The following is an 18,857-nucleotide window of genomic DNA, read 5'->3' as shown; positions in this document are numbered from 1 at the left end:
TCCCAAACACCAAGGTAGCCTGTTTGCACTGGATTCCCAGAGGAAGACTGGACTTCTTGAGGATCATCTCTACTTCAATGGAGCCACAACTATCACTCGGGGAGAACTTACTTCAGACTGCTTCCACCACCCTGACCAACAGGGTGTCAAGTTTGCATTCTGACTCTGTCAGTGGTCCTTTGTACTATTGCATTTATATTATTTTATTTTTATCTTTCTTGTTGTTTGTTCTCTCTCTATTAAATTGTATTTCTGACTTGGAGTCTCACTGGTTTTGCTTTCAAACCAGTACAGGTGGGTAGCTTATTTTATTATTCATAAGATAATATTTGCATGTGCTTAATTGAAGTAGCATAAGAAACTGGGAAACACAGTGACAATTCTCATCTGCTTTCGGAGCTGTGCTGACTATAGCACGCACCAAACACGTGCCTATCTGCGTGGACTCCAGGGGTGCTCTTATAGAAGCAGTCACTTTCTTTAGAATAGTACCTGGCTGCTTCTGCTCCTTAGTGAAGCCAGTGCCATGCCAGAATCCGGGACGGTGGCACTCTGGTGCCAGCTCTGTCATGGGGTTGCTGAGGGTTCTCAGTGCTGTCACTTCTCCTTGCCTTTCCAACCCTCTGGGAAATGAAATTTTATTTCGGTTTTTTGTTTGTTTGTTTTTTGCTTGTTTTGTTTATTGGTTTTTTTTTTGAAGTGCTTTCCCAGAGTTCTCCATAAGAGAAAGAGGTTTGCTTTGCAAGAGAAGAAGGTCTCCCAGTCCAGAAGCTGCAGGAAGCCTTGGGGTATGTTAGAAATATGGCCCAAGCTAGCCCTGGTCCAGCAGAGCACAGGAGTGTAGGCACAGCCCTGACTCCTGAATGTATCATGGATTCAGTGCACAGAGGAGACCTGTCCTTACCTCTGGCCTCAAACAGCTGGAATCAGAGCAGGCTCTCATCAAAAAGAGGGAGAGAGCAGCTTTTGACCAGTGGGATCTGTTGTGAGGTGTTTTACAAACACATGCAAAGATAGGGTCTGTGGCCTGGGGAGCTCAAAGGGAGGCATAGTTGGAGGGTGAAATAAAGTTAGTTTGGAAGGAAGTTCAGGGAAATGTAGGACTTATGACAGTAAACAGGGTTCATTTGCTTTTAGCTGCTTTCATGGGGTATACTTAAACTTTCTTTACAACTTTTGTGTGTGTTACTGCAGAGGCTGAATGGAAACTGTTTGGGGCAATAATGACTGGGCAGGAAAGGGTTACCTCAGGTTGAAAAAAAATTAAATATTTCTTCTTATTGTATTCTACTGTATCAAAAATATCTTTGAATACTTCTGGTTTCTCATTGTCTGTTTGGATCACACACAGCACCCATTGTACATTCTAACCAGTCTTAATTCTTTGCAAATGTTCAGCCCTAAAGCTGCCTGTGTTTCCAGTCCCACTGTCATAAAAGTAATTGACTTCATAGGGTTATTATGCATTTGCCTAATTATTGATATTTCTCTCCACCTTATGATGCTAATTTAACTTTTACTTTTTCCATCTTGGATTTATTTCTGATTTTCTTGTATACTTTTTTTTTTTTTTTTTTTTGTCCTGGCAGAACCCTGGCCTGGGTTCCAAGTATCAAATTTAAGTGTGACAGAGTCTCTATTCAATTCCAAAGTTATTTTCCATTCTTTATTTTCCTCAGTATTGACATGGGACACAGTTCCAATAAACAGTTCGTATAAGCCTAGTACCTCTGATGACATATGCATTTCTGCAAGCTGGGGTTTTGCTGGGTTTTTTTTTCCATATCTCCATGTATCCCCATATGTGGAAATTGTATTTGTGGGATTTTTAGTAATATTTCTTCCATAAACTAAATTTTGCCCAAGTTTATTGCTCACTGGTTACACAGTTGTTCTTTATTAAAATAACCCTCCTTCCAGTTTTTAAAATAACATTCAATGCACCTCACCTTCAGCTAGTTTTACTATGTGACCTTGCATAATGAAACTGCTCCAGTACCTCAGATAAAGAGCAATGTGCAACTGCTCAGCTTCCAGAAGGGTGTTGGGAGATTTAATGCACTAGTTTTGGGATATGCAAACAGCCCTGCTTAGCTCAAAGATAAGATGGCCCAAATAATTCAAAGATAAGGAAACACAAATGGGAGGTTCTTACCAGCAACAGAGGGTTGTGAATTAAACAGTGGTTCCTGGGTTTTGACTTTAAATTTGCTACATAGAAAATTATGCTTGGATGAAATTCCTGGGGTTTTTTTTTGTCTGTTTGCAAAAATATATGTGAATATTATAGCCATCTGATTAATTTGTGCTTCACATTTGGTAGCCATTGCTAAGGTTAACACTGCCTCTGAAATGAATGTATTCAGGAGCTTGTGAATGCTGGGTCTGGTCTCACAGAGGTAAAATTGAGTATTGTGCATTTAAATTGTGTATTTGGAAAGTGTATGCAGGACTAATGCAAGAGTCCTGTACTGGACCTTTGCATAGGGACTGAGTAGAAAATAGAAAGTATCTGAAGCTGGAGCTAAGAATGTCTTCTGAATGATGTCACCTTCTCAGTGAATATAATCACTTATGTCATCTCCTTGCTGCTTTTAAGCAAAAAGGAAAATCCCTAGTAAAAATATAAGTCTGTTCATGAACAATTCATAAATAGAGAAGGAAGGTAGTGCCTTATTAAATTAGTGACACCAAATAATTTGCTCCATCCAGATTTTTCCAGTAGCATGTGTACCTCAGTCAAATTGCATTTCCTGACATTTAATGAGTAATTTCTGGTATATACATTTAACCAGGAAAAACAGGAAATTCACCTCCATGGAGAAAGCCAATTGAAAACCTTTGTGTTGTGACAAAGTTAAAACTGAAGTAGAAACTTTAACATATTCATTTCCTGGTGTCTTGCTATATTAATTATGCATCCTTTGCCTGCCATTAATTGAAGCCCAAGGCTTTCACAACAGGGGTGTCAAGTTAGGCTTATGGCCTTGTCAGACAGACACTCAATTAAATAGTTTGATTTGTCAGAAATACTGGATATACTTCATCTCCCTCTTGCTGAAAATCTGCACTTTCAAAAATCACATCATAGGTATTGAATTTAATTTCCTGAATGGCAGCTGGCTTTAAACACTGGAACTGGGGAAGGGGGGAGGAAGTAGTAGTTGAAGCTGGTTTTTGCTAACAGATTGTGCTGCTTTCCTTCAGTTTATAGTGCATCTATGGTCAGCCTGGTAGCAGAGCTTGTCTTTGTGCTACTTTTGCATGTTTTGAAGAGGGGGACAACAATAAAGGCAATGAGCTTTTTGAATCTAACTGCTCTCAAGAAAGGATTAGTGTACACTGTTAGCATCCAGGCTACAGCCTCTGAAAAATGAGAGTTGCTTATTGATTTTGATTTTAGTACACAACATGTGAAAAGAGTTTTCATGCCGTGGTCCCTCGGCTTTATGGCAATGATCTACATCTGGGATATCAGATGGGTCATCACCAAATCCCCATGAAGTACCTCCCACATAGTTTTCTCAGGGTGTTCCCTGTGTGTAGAGGCTTTGTGGGCTGTAAAAATCAGTGGTCTACAATAAGGAAGAATGATTTGTGATTTTTGCTCTACAACTACAAAGGACTTTTGTTTATATGATGGGCTGGTGCTACCTGTTAGTGTTGCCACATGCTTCTAGCATCAAAGGCCAGAATATTACCAAGCAGACAATTAGGACCTTGTACCCATAAATGTCTCTGTGAAATAGAGAGAAGAGGTCAAAACATGCATCCTCAGCCCTCAACAGCTAAAAAAGTTCTCTGATTTGCTGATAGTGCTCATGAGGCAGATACTGAACAGTCCTTGGTGCTGGCTGCGACACAGTTTGCATATTAAGGTGTGATGGATTTAGTGCTCTTTTAAATACCACAGGCTTTAAGCAAAACAAAAGCTATAACAAACAAAATTATTAAACTAAGTTGTACAAGTTCAAATGAGTCTTTGCAGTTTGTGCCTCACTGTGGAACTGTGGAAATTTTTAAGCACAGGAAGAGTGAAGTCCTTTGCCCTCTTGATGGGTCAAGGAAGCAAAGTTGTCTTTCCACCAGTGTTCATAATTTTGGGATAGGAATTATTTACTAGAGTAGTCCTGGATTTTTTGGGGGGGAAGGGTGGTGTCTGTGTGTGTTTGTGTTGCTGTCCCTGAAAGGAGGCTGAAATGAAAATTAGGTGCTTCCTTCTTGTTAAGATGTCAAATTGCATTGATATTGGAAGGGTTGCCTTGGCTGGTCTTACCAGAGGTGAAAAGATGTGCTTCTTTCCATAAAGCATAACTTATGAAGCCTCTTTGCTTTCCTGTGAGGAACTGTCAAAGATTATAGTTGGGAAGAGCAAATGTGTCCCAGTGATACTGGGAAACCTCTCAGGTTCCTGATTGCACCACTCACTCATTGAGCAGAGATTATCAGCTTGGCAACTGCAGGGCCAAGTCAGATGAAGAGGAGTTGCTGAGGTGTTTTGATCTTCCTTTTTAGTACAGGACACTGTTTCCTGTGTTTGTCCAGGCACTCCAGCTCCACAGATCCCCTGTTTCTGCAGGGAGCCAGCACATGACCAGCTGTGCCCTGTAGGTGTTGGAAGCATCTGTGTGGATAACTGTGCACATTAAAAGGAGAATTCTGAATTCTTTTGAGTAGTTACATGGTTGCTTGTGAATTTAGGAGACTAAATGTGGTGATCCACACAATATCTGCCTATCACATACATGTCTCTAAATTAGAAGAGCATTCATACCTGTCCAATGAGCCAAGGAATATTGTGAAGGCTTTCTTTGAGTAACTATTAAAAAAACCTCACCACTGTTTCTCTTTTGAAAAAAGTTAAGCCACCTCTATTTGAAAATGGAACATGAAAGTAAATTAAAGCATTGAATAATATTTTTAAAGTTAGAGAGAAGATACACTAGAATTAATACAATGATATTCAGTAGAAGAAAATGTTAAGTGGTTTGTAACTATAGAAAAAAAACCCCAGACATTCCCTCTGTATAAGATTAGTAAATTATGTATCTGGAATGAAAACAGTGAGTATCTTTACACAAACTAATGTGGTAGATTTGAGTCATCCACACAAGATGTGATCAAACTAATTAGAATTTCCCCAAAGAACCATAATTCCATACATTGAGTTTTATAAATGGGAATAACACTTGTGCTGCAATCTTCTGTTGTCCCTGGCTACAAAAAAGACTTATTAATTCTGGAGTTCTCTTAAGAGAATATATGGCTGACAAAAACAGTTGAGCATGAACTACTCAAATGACAAATTTGAATGTAAGAAGTAGGAAAGTGATTAAAACCAGGCCTGGCTCAGTGTGGACAACAGAAGCCTGAGAAGAGACATGCCAACAGGCACGAGTGTGTCAGGGGAATTAGGGCTCAGTTGTTTGTTCCCCTCAGGTAATGAGGGTAGAAGAAGTTCATGGGCACTCGGTCGGGGTGCTGTGGCTGTAACAAGCTGAATTCACACACTTCCGCGGCTTCAGCAGAGCTGTGCCCACTGTGCTTACTTGTGAGTTTGGTGCCGTGATCAGGGAAAGGGTAGAGTGCTGCAGAGGAGCTGTGGATTTCCTGTAGTGCTGAGCAGGCAGATTTGCATATGCTAAATCAGTAAAGTTTTAAATGCTCTTCCTAAATTCACCACTAGTCTCTTCTGTCCCAGGTGACCCCTCTGTTGAGACATGCTGTCTCTTCTAATACCTATAAAAAGGTCTCCTAAAACATCAGGATGGAGAGGCACAGAGACAAAGTCTGTGCTGCAAACAGTCCAAGGCAGGGTTATCATTGCATTTTTAGCATTAAGCCTTGTGGACCCAAGTAAAATCTTCTGACTGGATATGCCACAACTGGGAAAAGATGCTGTCTTTTCTTCTTCTTTTCCTTTGTTCTCCTTCTCTTCTTTGTTTCAATAAAAGCTACTGCAGCATACGCATATCAAAAACCTGAAAGTTGTCTGGCACTTCAGATCAAGGAATGGATTCAAATTCACTGCCTCAGGATATGTGTCAAGTCACTGTGCTTATCTGGCTCTTATATTACTGACTTTCTAGTTTTTACTGGGGATAGTTTTCTCTTCTTATTGGTGTTCAAACCACGAGCAAGAGGAGTCAGTGGAGCACTACACCTCCATGCTGAAATTGGGCAGGGTTCCCTCTTTTCTTTGCTCTGCAAGGAGAGGAAAGAAGGAGATTGGGAGCCCTGGGAGGTAGGAGTGAAATTGGCCTGATGTCTGCCTGGTAGCTGTAGTCCATTATTACTAGAATTGTTATTATTTCTGTTTGCAATTATAAATGAGGGGTACTGTAGACTCCTTTAAATGACTAGTGAAACCAGCAATAATACGAAAAGCACAGGTGGGGGGGTGTGCTGATGCTGTTGTTTTCCCAAGAGTTAATTTTTCAGCCTAAAATTAAATGCATTATGTGACTTCTAGTATTTTTTCCTGCAATTTACAGAATTATATTTTAGCCTCTTTCTCTGGAGTTACATTGATATGTTTTCTAGGCCCCTTTGAAGAATCTAACAAACCAGAAAAATGTAGGATACATCTAAATCCAACAGGCCTTTAGAAACAAAAATTAATGCTCTGGGAAACCTTCTACCAACCCAGCAATTCATGTTGGTTGACAAAATATTTAATCAGACCTACTGCATACAGAAGGAATATGCCTGTCTGTGTTTACACTGTAGTTCAGGTCTGGTTAGAGGCAGTGGGTATGCAGCTGTTTTTGACACAGTCTGTATGGTTATATATATATATACATATGTGTGTATGTCTCTGTGTATATAGACTTTGGAAGTTTTAACCTGTATCCACTCAAAAGTCTAAAAAACTTTTAACGTGTTTATATGCTTACATGCATAAATTAGCAGGAAGTATTAGAAAAAACATTACAAGGAATCAAGGTTTCATGAGATGTTAAAATACTGTTCTGACTATAAAAGGCCAGGTTCTGAATTTGGGACTAAATTGACCCAGCACTAGACCCCAGGCTCCAAAAGTAATTTTGAATGCTGCAGGAGTCCTCACCTGATTGGATTTGCCAGAACTAAGCAGATAAGCACTGGCTTTGGCGAGAGAAGCAGCAGGCTGAGGCACCTGTGCCCGATGCAGGGAGCCCACTGATGTCTCTGTGTGGCTGTGCTGTGCTGCCTTGGTGAACCAGCTCATTGGAGGTGGTTTAAAAGTCTGTGTGCAGCCCTTCTGGGTGCAGGGTAGTGCTGAGCACTGCAGCTCCTGTGGAACCGACACTGTGGCAGTATCAGTGCCAGCTTTAGGGTCCTTGTGAGTCTGCCTAGGAAGCAAGGAGCCAACTTCTCCTCTACCCATGCAATGTGCAGTGCATGCCCACACAATTCAGCTTTTCAGTATGCTGAATGAAGATACAGGGGGTTCTGATGTAGACCAGTTGGTAATTTGGGGTATAAAAGAAACACATAAAACATAGTACATTCTAGAAAATGAGCAAAGAGTTAAGTCTGGAATTAGAAGTCAGGAGACTTCTGACCCTGCCGTGATCTCTCTGTGAGACCTCGCACAACTCCTGTTACCTTTCTGCCTCTGTTTCTCCATTTATAAATAATTTCCTGCTCTGTGTCATATGAACCAATTCATCCTTGAGCAGTTTTCAGCACTAAGCACTCTTAAAGAGGCTAAGTAGTATTATATAATAATACTTATTCCCTGGTGTGATGAAGCCTGTGTCTGTTCTCTGGCTTGATGGCAGGAAGGAAGGCTCACTCTGAGCAGTGAGGTACATGAGGGATTGATTAGGGAAAAGGAGTGGGTGAAGGAGGAAGGAGAAAGGCACTTGCTGGGGAGAGGCAAGGAGCTGATAAATGTCAATTAATTGACATGACTTAACACAGTGGAGGCTGAATCTCACCTTAAATAATGTAACATGAGGCTTATATTCTGCAGGAAATCCTAAAAGCAGTTTATTTCAGGAGATATCCTGAGGCTTGGGTAACAGAGAAGCAACAGGAGGAAGCAGATCCCAGTACACTGCAGTTCATCACCCACTGACCTAACTAGATATTACTATAAAAATGGACCATCACCTCTGTGTGGAAGATACTCTTCAAAGCAAATGTGAACCTCCCTTGGCAAGTCAAGCAGTTCTTAGTTTTACCAGATCTCACAGCTGAACAACAAATAGGTGCACAAGCAGTCACTTGTATGTGCAGGCTGGCTCTCTAGGAACTCTGTCAGACTCTAACATGCTAAGGCTCTGTGCCATGCATCTTTCTCAGAAAATATTGTCCTGTCAGAAAAAGGGTAATTTTCTCTCTGGCGTACTTCAGAAGAAAATGTGATCTGCGTTAACATAGCAATTGAAAAAATCATTTAAGTATAATAAATAAAAAGGAATAATGAGGCATATTTTCATCCTTTCGGTTTGAAAGTGTGGCAAGATCTGTTCAGATATATGTGATCAAGACTAGCAGTGTAAGCTGTGTATATCTAGGATTGGAGAGACACGCACAAACACACATGCATGCTTTTTGTACATGAAAATCAGGATGGTTTAAGATCCATAATTGAAAATGGAAGGAATTAAAGGACAACAGCAACTGAGTGTAGGTAACTGGGAGACCTGTTACCTACACTTTGAAGATCAAGACTGAAAGATTGAAGATGATGCCATGAAAAAAAAAAGGCAGTCAGTGAGGGTGTCAGAAGAGTGATTGTATTTAGGCAAATACAAGCAAAGAAGATAGTTTCCAGTTCTGATTTACATGGACGTCACCCAGGTAATAGAGAAGAAAGTTGTGCCTGTCAGGACAGAAATTGTTGAAGGTCTAGATAGGTGAATGGACGTCAAGAAACCAGATTTTAGTATTACAGAAAGAGTATCAGGAAGATGCAATATGCAGTAGACATGCTCATGTTACAGGCCATATGCAGGTGAAAAAGAGAAGAGCTGTGAACTTTACACATATATAAGTGAAAAAATATTGCTAAATTTTTAGTTGATAGTGAAATGTCAAAGACAGGAAAGAATGATGGTTCTGCAAGATAAGGAAACTTACTTGGACAGTTTATGATTGTTGAAACAGATGAAACTTGAGATTACATGAAGTAGCCACTGGTTTGCTATGTCTTCCTTCAGGAAATTACATACAAGAGGAAATAGCCAAGTCTAAGTAAATATAGCAAATAAAAGCATGAGGAAAAATATGGAACTTCAGGTCTAAATGTAATGTGTGAGAAGCTATTTTGGAGGAAGAAAGTTTAATCTGACCCTAACCCAAACCATCTGTTCCTTTTACTTTCACTGCTCTTATCTCTGATCAGAGAGTACTATCACAACACTAAAGTTTGGGCTCTGAATCAAAAGTTCAATTAATGCTGACTTCACATTCCATACAATCACTGAAATTCCAGGGTTTTTATCTTCACCTGTGTATACATCCTACCCTCCCCCTCTGCAAACCCAAGCTGTCTGTGCATACCTGGCAGATTTCCATCCACAGGCTTCAAATAAATTTTGGCTTGTTTTGCTTTCCTTGCTGTTAGTAGACACCAGTGAGGCAGAGTTTCCTAAAGGTTAGCCCTTGCTTTTTTCTGCCTTCAAGAAAGAGGAGGAAGTTCTGTTCTTTCAGCTCAGGCTCAATTGTGACAGCGGTGGCCTAGGCTGGGCACTGACCACACTGCACTGGCAGATCAGTTGCCAAAGCAATGAGCAACAAATTGTTTTTCTACTTTCAGGCAAAATTTTGTAGTTACAAACTTGTAATGGGTTGGCAGGGTTTCCCTGAGTTGATACCACCAGCCTGTTATTAAAAGCTGATCATATGGGGGATCTGACACACTCTGGAGCTTATGTTACTGCAAAGAGACTATTTCTAGCTCTGACTCTGTATGGCACATCTCACTATGGCAAAAGAGCTTCTCCAGGCTTATTTTGTCCACTTTGGACCAGGGACTCGGAGCTCCTGAGTACCCCAGCCACCACTATCAGAGGCCATCTGAAGTTATGGATGTACAGAACTCCTTGCTTAATGAGAGAGATACTTTATTGCAGGAGTCCTGCCATAGCCAAATACACTCTTAACCAGAACCATTCCACTCTTAATGTATTGAAGTGCCTCTGGAATGCCCATGGATGCAGAAAGCTCCTAGTTCCATCTTTCTCCCGGGTGCGTCTGAAATTTATGAAGGCAGTGGGGCTACTATGTTCTTACTGTCTCCTGCTTGTCTCCCTTGCTTGGGAATACTGCAAGCAGCAAAACATGCTGGAGTAGTCTCTGCCAAGTGCTGCTTTCACAAGTGTTGGCCTCCTCCCTGTTCATACTGGCATTTCCTCTATGGAAAACCATTTCCCTACAGGATTCAGGAGTGTAATTGTTCAAAGTTGATAGCTACACACTGCTGCCTCAATAGGTTCTCAGTTGCAGCTCTTCATTGGAATGTCAAGCAACATTTCTGGGCAGATTTGTTCTTTGACACATAATTCAGTATGTTTATGCTTCTGTTATGTTTGGACATGTGCTCTATAGAACATGAGACGGATTTGCCAGTTTAAGACAGACATAGCTTGTCCTGTCACACCACCTTCTGAGGGCACATCAACAGGGGCTGCAGACAGAAGTGAATGGGATCTTGAGTTGCTTTTTATTCCCAGTTCTTGCTGCTGACTGTAATTTGTGACTCTATAAAATCATTTTGGTTTTCTTTGCCATTCTATACAGTCTTCTCCCTCACCCATTGTGCCTACCATTCCTATGTAATGTTTACAACATAGAATCATGGAACAGTTTGGGTTGGAAGGGACTGTAAGGATCATCTAGTTCTAGACCCCTGCTATGGGCAGAGATGTCACCCACTAGACCAGATTGTTCAGGACCCTATCCAACCTGGTTTTGAACACTTCCAGTGAGCATCCACAGCTTCTTTGGACAATTTCTTCCAGTGTCTCACAACTCATAGTTAAGGTCTTTTTCCTAACATCTGATCCAAATCTCTCCTCTTTTAGTTTAAAACTGCTTCCCCTTTTCCTATCATTATCTGCCCTCCCTGTTTTTATAAGCCCCTTGAAGTACTGGGGCTTTTGGCCCTTTGAAGTATTGGAAGGGTGCAGTCTCTTCAGAGCCTTCTCATCTCTGGGCTGAATAACTCCAGCTCTCTTAGCCTGTTTTCATAGGAGAGCTGCTTCATTCTCTTATCATCTTTGTGGCCTCCTCTGGACCTGCTCCTACAGGTCCATATCCTTCTTCTGCTGAGAGCTCCAGACCTGGATGCAGCACTCCAGGTGGGGACTCTGAGGGCAGAGTAGAGGGGGACAATCACCTCCTTTGATTTGCTGGGCACCCTTGTTTTGATGCAGCCCAAGATACCACCAGCCTTCTGGCTGGTAAGCACACACCAGTGCCTCGTGTTCAGCTTTGGTTCACCAGCACGCCAAAATCCGTTTCTCCAGGGCTGTTCTCAGTGAGTTCTGCCAGTCTAGACTCATATCTGGGATTGCATTGATGCAGATGCAGAACATTGCACTTGACCTTGTGGAACTTAATGAAGTTCTCACGGGCCCACTTCTTGAGCTTGTCCAGGTCCCTCTGCATGGCATCCCATTCTTCTATTGTACCAAATGTACTGCTCAGCTTTGTGTTATCAGTAAACTTGCTGAGGACACACTCAATCTCACTGTGTCAATGGCAAAGATATTACAGAATCACAGAGTAGCTTAGGTTGGAAAGGACCTCCAAGACTGTCATGTCCAACCTCTGACTTACCCCCTTGTCAACTAGATCTCAGCACTAAGGAACACATCCAGTCATTTCTTGAGCATCTCCAGGGATGGTGAATCCACTGCCTCCTTGGGCAGCCCATTCCAATGCTTGACAACTCTTCCTGTGAAGAAATTGTTCCTGATGTCCAGCCTGTCCTTCCCTTGGCACAGCATGAGACTATACCCTTTTTTCATTAAAGAGCACCAGTCCCACGACAGAGCCCTGAGGAGCACCACTCATCACTGTCCTCCACCTGAGCACAGGGACATTAGGAGCTGGCATTGCAACTGATCCTGGTGCTTTGGCTGGGATCTCAAAGTCCCAGTACTGCAAATAACAGTCCTCTCTGTCACCAGTCTTTGCAATTGTTAACAGGCTGAGTCTGAGCACATGTGAGAGAAGATTGTTGTGCCCTTGGGTGCACAGCCTCTCCCATACCTTATCCCCAAGGTTTGTATGTGAGGCTACTTATGTGTCCTTCACATCCACATTTTCTGTTAGTGCTATCATTGTCTATATATTTAAGAGTAAATACAGGCTATGGGATGTTTGTAAACATATTTTTTACTTAAAGAGAACTTAGAGGACGAAATAAGAGAGAAACATATAAAGTCCTAGTTTTTTTATGTGAAATGAAGAAAATGTAGGTTCAACCTGAAAGCCATCCTCTCTTGCCTACACTACCTTCCTTGTTATCACCTGCTCCCAAAACATCCACTCCCCTCACAATTCATGAGCCTTTCCTGTCACATACCCTTGTGACTGCCTCATTTAAATCTGCCCCTTGAAACTTGACAGAAGAAAAGCTGTAACTCTGAAATGTCTGGCTTTTGCTTACTGCACCTTCCTTTCTGAAAAGTGCAGAGCATTCTTAAATTGTGATGTGTTTTCTGTATCTGATTTTGAAGGATAATCCTCTCTTACTGTGATTTGCTTCAATAAAGAGTACTTTTGCCTTACTCACTTCTCTGTGCTTGCCTACTTCAGCCAAAATACAGCACACTTGATTTTGGTACGCTGAACAACACGTTTGCAAACAACTTGCAGATAGTGAGATTTCCCTCAAGGGCCTTCATGATTGAGGCATGATTAATATGACATCATCTCATCTTACAGCCTTGTTTGTCTTCCTTTTCTTGGTAAGAGAGTGAAGGACTTCAATGTTTATGAACAATGTCTCTTAACTTCAGAGACATTACCCAACCATGGTCCTGGAAGAGGCCTTTGTGTAAGAATGAACTCTCAGCCTTACACAAGGGGCAATAGTTTGAGATGAAAAGCTCCAACTAGCCATCATTGCACCATTCTCCAGCTGTACTTAGTGAGCATCAGGGCACAAATTTCTAGCACAGACAGCGTAGTATATTTTGCACATTTTGTCAAGCCTAACCTTTCTCTTCTCTTCCTGCTTCTGTTTTCTGGGTGTGTTGGTGGGGTTTAACCAAGCACTTTTTGATGCATCTTGTCAGCCCTTCAGAATGAGGTCCAGCACTGGCAAGCTTTTGGTGTTGAAACAGTGCAGCAGCTACACATGGAGACCAGGAAAGGTTTTTAAAACAGTTTGTTTGATTCCAAATCCAAGGAAATATATTGGAACATTTAACTGACGTTTATTCAGGGGATCTGACAATGCACTCTCTTTTCACCATCACTTCCCTTTCTGTCAGTTCTGTCTGGAACACAAGGTTTGTCCCAGGCTCCGCATAACATCAACTGCAATAAATAAGTGGAGAAACTTCACACTTCACATGTCAGAATGTGCCCTCATTTTACAGCCCATCTATCAAATATAAACATACTCCAGCTCAGGTATGGATGCAGACCAGGAGAATTTATGATCCCAACTCCCTGAACACAGTTTTAATAAGTGCTACTACAAATATTGCAATAATATAATACATTTTAATGTGTTGGAATGCACTCCTTGGGAGTCTGTGGGCATTTAAAAAAACCCAGCCCAAATAACTAAAGCCAATGTTTTAATAAAGCAGCTGAAACCGCTTGGACTGAGAACATCTAATAGTGCTGAACACAGTGTTCATGCAGGAATGGCCTGTTGATTTTAGGGTTCTAGATGAGCTAGTTACAGGTGGAAAGATTTGTACAAGGCCTGAAACTGTTTCAGCCACGTACAAGGTGAAGGGCCATGACAGTTTTGGCAGAAGTAATGTGGGTTTCCTTTTTCATTTACTGTGTTTGGGTGTAAAGTTCTGTTGAGTAAAGCAGTTACAAGTAGATTGAGAGGGCCTTTGCTATAAAGAGATGCAGTTTGTTTTTTTTATTAAAAATGAACTATTGAAGCAGAGAACACAGGTGCTGAGTGATCTTCCTGTCCTTATCTCAACCCATGAAACTTTAATTGTATTTCTTCCCCTGTTCTGTTGCAGAGTGCAAGTGACAGGGTGGCGTGGTAGGCACCTGAAAGCCAGCCAAGGTCAGTGCACCCTAATGCACTTCACAGTTCATTTATGACTTTAACATATCTGAGAGTTATTTGCCTACCTCGCTTTGTGGGAAGATATTCAGATCTTATCTTAAACCCTAGCAAATATCTTGTTCCTTTAGTATTTGGTATTTTGGTACTTAAAGAGCAAGGAAGGTATTATTGCTGTCATTTTATACATCTATGCCAAAATTTGTATGTACATTCAGACTGTGTAAATAAGGGAATTGATGCCATATACATTCATTTCATTGTGACAGGGTCAGAGGCAAAAGAAAGGGGTTTGATTCACTCAGCATGATCTTTGCAGAGATGTAGAGAGCATGCAGGATTTCCTCAACTGTGCACCAAGTGACATTTGCTAGTACACTGTTTATGGTGAGGTCTTCCTGAGAAAAACTGGAGGAATGAGAAATGTCCATTGTGGTACAGGTGAGCTCTCACCAGGGCTTTATACAATGGTTTCCTTTCTTGCCTGCAGTCCAGCTCCACGCAGTCACAACCAGATCCAGCCTGTGCTGGCTGGCTGAGCCATGGACGAGGTGTGTGGGTGGGCTCTGAACATGGGGCTGGTGGTGTCAGTCCAGCTGCTTTCAGGATTGGTGTCTGCCTCTTAAAAGAGGAAATATCCATGGCTGGCATGATGGCAGCTGAGCTTCCATTGGGAAGTTTCATGGGAGAAAGTGCCCAATCAGTCCAGGCACTACAACAGACCAAACCTTGGTGGGTCATTGTGATGCAGGTTCATGTCCCGGCTGTCTGTGGGGATACACTTTACTCTCCAGGAGCAGGAATAAAGCTTGCTGATGAACTTTTAAATGAAATCTGCAGCCGTGTAGTGAAGAGGAAGGTTGTTGCTGGTAATGCTGACATGGATAAGGATAGGTGGGCATCAACAGTGAAAAGCAGCTGCCTCTATTTAGAAGCCCTGTGTGCTTGGAGGATACTGACCAGAAGGACTGAAGAGTTTGCTTCTTATGTGCCCAGTTGAAATCATCTGTGAATGTCAGTGTGATTAAATGACTGATGATCACAAGAGTCCAGAGAAGCTCTGATAAGGTGCTATGCTTTGTGCCCCAGGGACAAGAAGCAATCCCTGGGGTTCACCATTGGAGCCACTCTGGGAATCCTGAAATTTTCCTCCCCCCAGATGAGGGGCACAAGGACCACCTCTGTAGAGCATGAGCAGCTGGCACCTGGCCAAAATGACCCAAAGGGGCCCTGACAGGTGGTTGTGCTTTGTGCTGCAGCAAAAGGTAAAACAACTCCCAACATCTCTGCATCCCATTTCTAGGGGAGGCTGCCCCTGGCTCTTCAGGAGAGTGACATTCTCTTCATTCATGAAAATTACAAACTCTGCTTTGCTCCTCCAGAAGGCATTCCCTTGGTCTGGCTGCCGTTACCCAGCTAAAAAGGCCTGACAGCCTCAGGCACCTACAGTGGCTGATGTTTTTCATGTCCTGAGGGGCTTGCATCTATTTGCTGAAGGTTGAAGCAGGATATACATCCATCAGATGGACTTTGAATATGGCACCACTGGGAGCTGTTTTTGCAGCAGAGAACCTCTAGCAGCCTCATCCATTCCCAGATCTTCCTCCCTCAGCCCAAGTAATTCCCATTGGCTCCTTGGGGACTTCCTCTCAGATGTCCTCAGGCTGCCCTCAGGCCAGATTTGTCGGTGGGGGGACATGGGAGAATTCTCCTTTAATCCTGCCTTGGGACTCTGTCATTGCTGCATTGTCGGGTGGTGGTGATGTGCCATGGGGATGATGAGGGCCCCAGGTGCAACCCTGCCCACCACAGCCCCCACAGCACCCCCAGTGCTCCTCTAGCCAACATCTTTCTGAGGAATGCCTTTGGTGGTTGATGAGCTGTAGTTGAGTGCTTTAAAATGAGTGACAGGGCTGTAAACTGTCAAATCCCAGCTTTCCCTCTGAGGTCTCCCTCACCTCAGGAAACATTTTGCTGTCACAAAAGAGGAGATGATGAAACTTGTTTCCTGTTGGGAAGACTAAGCCATTTTAAAGCACTTTTACAGGACTTTGAAGAAATCAGTTAATGTTATTCTGCCCCTTACTTGAAAGCACGAATACATAAAAGTTGGTCAAGCTGACGGTAACCTCTGTTCATGTGTCAGGGAACACCAAAGGGCTATAAATTGTGCTGTGTGGAAAATGCAATTCTACCAGAAATTACATGGGTATATCCAGCTACACGAGTGAGATTGGACACTGACCAAAATATTAGAAAAACAAGTGACCACAAACCACAGAGAATTCTCAGACCCACAGCACACCAAAAAGTGCTCCAAAGCAGATTTTATTAAAGCCAAACACTCTTGGTTATGGATAAAATACTGAACAGTTATGAAGGGCTATCAGTACATTTAGCATTTTACAGAGGATCAGGCCAAACAAGCCCACATTTGGCTTGCCCAGACATATCCCGATGATGTAGATTCTTTTCTCCCTGCAGTGTCGCTAAATGTTTTAGCAAAGACACCAACTGAACAGAGCAGAGAGGCCCCACAGGAGTCAGTAAGATCTTGAGAAGCAGGAGAGGTGATAAGTAGGAAAGTATGCTCTGGTGCTACCCTTATTTTTCCTTCCTTCTTAAAGGCCTGATTCTGTGACTAGCCCTGTGTTGTCTCTGTGTTATTGGAGGTATTTGTGCAAATCCTTTGCACTGCTGCCTTTCTGCACAAATATCACTTTCCTGTCCAGAAGACAATTTGATAAGAACAACCCTCTGCCATGGCTTCTTCTCATTTCTCCTCTTGATGAAAATTAGGTTGTTTTCATTTTATTTTTACTCATTGCATGCCCACCTGCCTTGGAAAGCCCTCCCAGCGCCATATGATGTGTTGCACTGAAGGCTGATTGCTGCAGCAGGGCTCCAACCACGCTGTTGTCATGGCTCTGCGTACAGGATCTGAACCTCTTGCTTGCTCTCCCCCTGGGGTGTTTTCAGTTGCTGTGGTCTAAAGTAGCAGCTGCAGCTTCCAAACTCGGAGTGAGGATATTGGAATCATGTGCGTGTGCCTGCCTGGAGTGAGAAGCTTTTCTTTGTGCGCTGCTGAACACAGTGCTCTTGGGCTGGGAGCTTTCCTTCCCTTGGAAAGGTGCCTCACAGAGAGCGAGCAGTGGTAAAGGTTTCTACAATTAACAAACTAGATGTGCATATTCCAAATGGGGCTGGAGCAGTGCCAAATATGGTCCAGCTTATGTGAAACACAAAGTGCCTGTTTACAGAGGGAGGGTTAGGGTTGCAGTACTGGAAAACTTCTTTTGATGTATGCTGCTCTGGGGCTGGGGGAAGGGAAGACTCTTTTTTAAAGGTATTGTTGGGAGTTCTTTCAAAAGAGGCCTCCAATCTGTTTGTGTAATAGGGTTGGGAGTATGGCCTTGCCTGTATCAGCCCATTAACCCCTTAAAAAATCCAGCTCAGCATGAAGTGAGTGTGTGATAGAGGCAATCACTGATTCCGTGGCTTATATTCAGTGGGTCATTTCAGCTCAATGACAACAACACGCTTTACTGTCCTATAAGTGTTATTCTGAAACTATGCCTCATAGCCACAGTTTAGCTAAGGATTGTCAGCACTAAATCATGGGCTATGCCATTGCCATGCTCTTAGTGTTGCTACACCACATCCTCACTGCCATTGCTCCAGCTGTGTCAGTGTTTCAATCAGACTAACCATGTTCAGTGTTTAATATGGCTGGAGATCAATTAGCTCTGGAAATAATCGTGGCAGCCAAAACTGGGGGAATAAACCTCTACTTTTTCTTATTATTTTGGTAACACATTTAAAAGATTCATCTGCAGCCTTGTAGTTGAGCAAGGATTTCTCTGCTAACCCCAGTTTTTTGCTCTGGGTGGTGTCTGCAGAAGAAGGATGATTAAGTGATAGAAACTGGGAAAGGAGTTTCTTAGTTTGGGTGTGATGAAAAAGTTCTTCCAAGTATAGGCACTGGGCCAAGCGATATTGCATGAGTCTTGATTTCAAGGCTCTGTGTCTGCCCAGGATAAGTGAAAGGCATGTCTTAAGCACTTCTAAATAAATAAGTGTCATTTAGGTATGCAGTTGCCACCCTCAGAAACTTTCCAGTGCTTCTCTTTGCAATTAGATGTTATCTAAACTTCCCTGCACTTAATACAGAGAATGCTGAAGCAACCTGTGAATAATGAAGTATCATTATTTAGTTACCTCGGGCAGTTGAAAAGATTTTAGAGGTGGTTGCTGTAGCACAATGGCTGCTGTATCTTAATGAAGTAACTTGTCAGTATTACAAGACGTTTCTGAGGTCAAGGAGCAGATACTTTCATTCCTGAGCATATAATGTCAGGAATTTCAAAAATTAATTACAAGACTGATTGTAAAATAGTAAGATATTTAAGAGCATGTAATTTAATTTCTTTGCATTTAATATTATGTTTGGAGTCCTTAAATACTACATTTTGAGGACTTTTCTGCATCTGCCAGGGCTAGAAATCTTTCCTTTTGGAATGGAATCTGAGCTGCACGTGTAACCAGATGACTTCAGGAATCAGAGCTTTCAGGAAAATCTGAACCATGTCAGTAATTGCTCAGTGATCATCACCTATGGTCAGTAGTATTCAGGACCCCAACACCCTGTAAG

This window comes from Prinia subflava, chromosome 1 (genome assembly GCF_021018805.1).
Source record: "Prinia subflava isolate CZ2003 ecotype Zambia chromosome 1, Cam_Psub_1.2, whole genome shotgun sequence".
Classification (NCBI taxonomy): domain Eukaryota; kingdom Metazoa; phylum Chordata; class Aves; order Passeriformes; family Cisticolidae; genus Prinia; species Prinia subflava.
The sequence above is the reverse complement of the archived record's forward strand: the minus strand, read 5'-3'. Positions refer to the sequence as shown.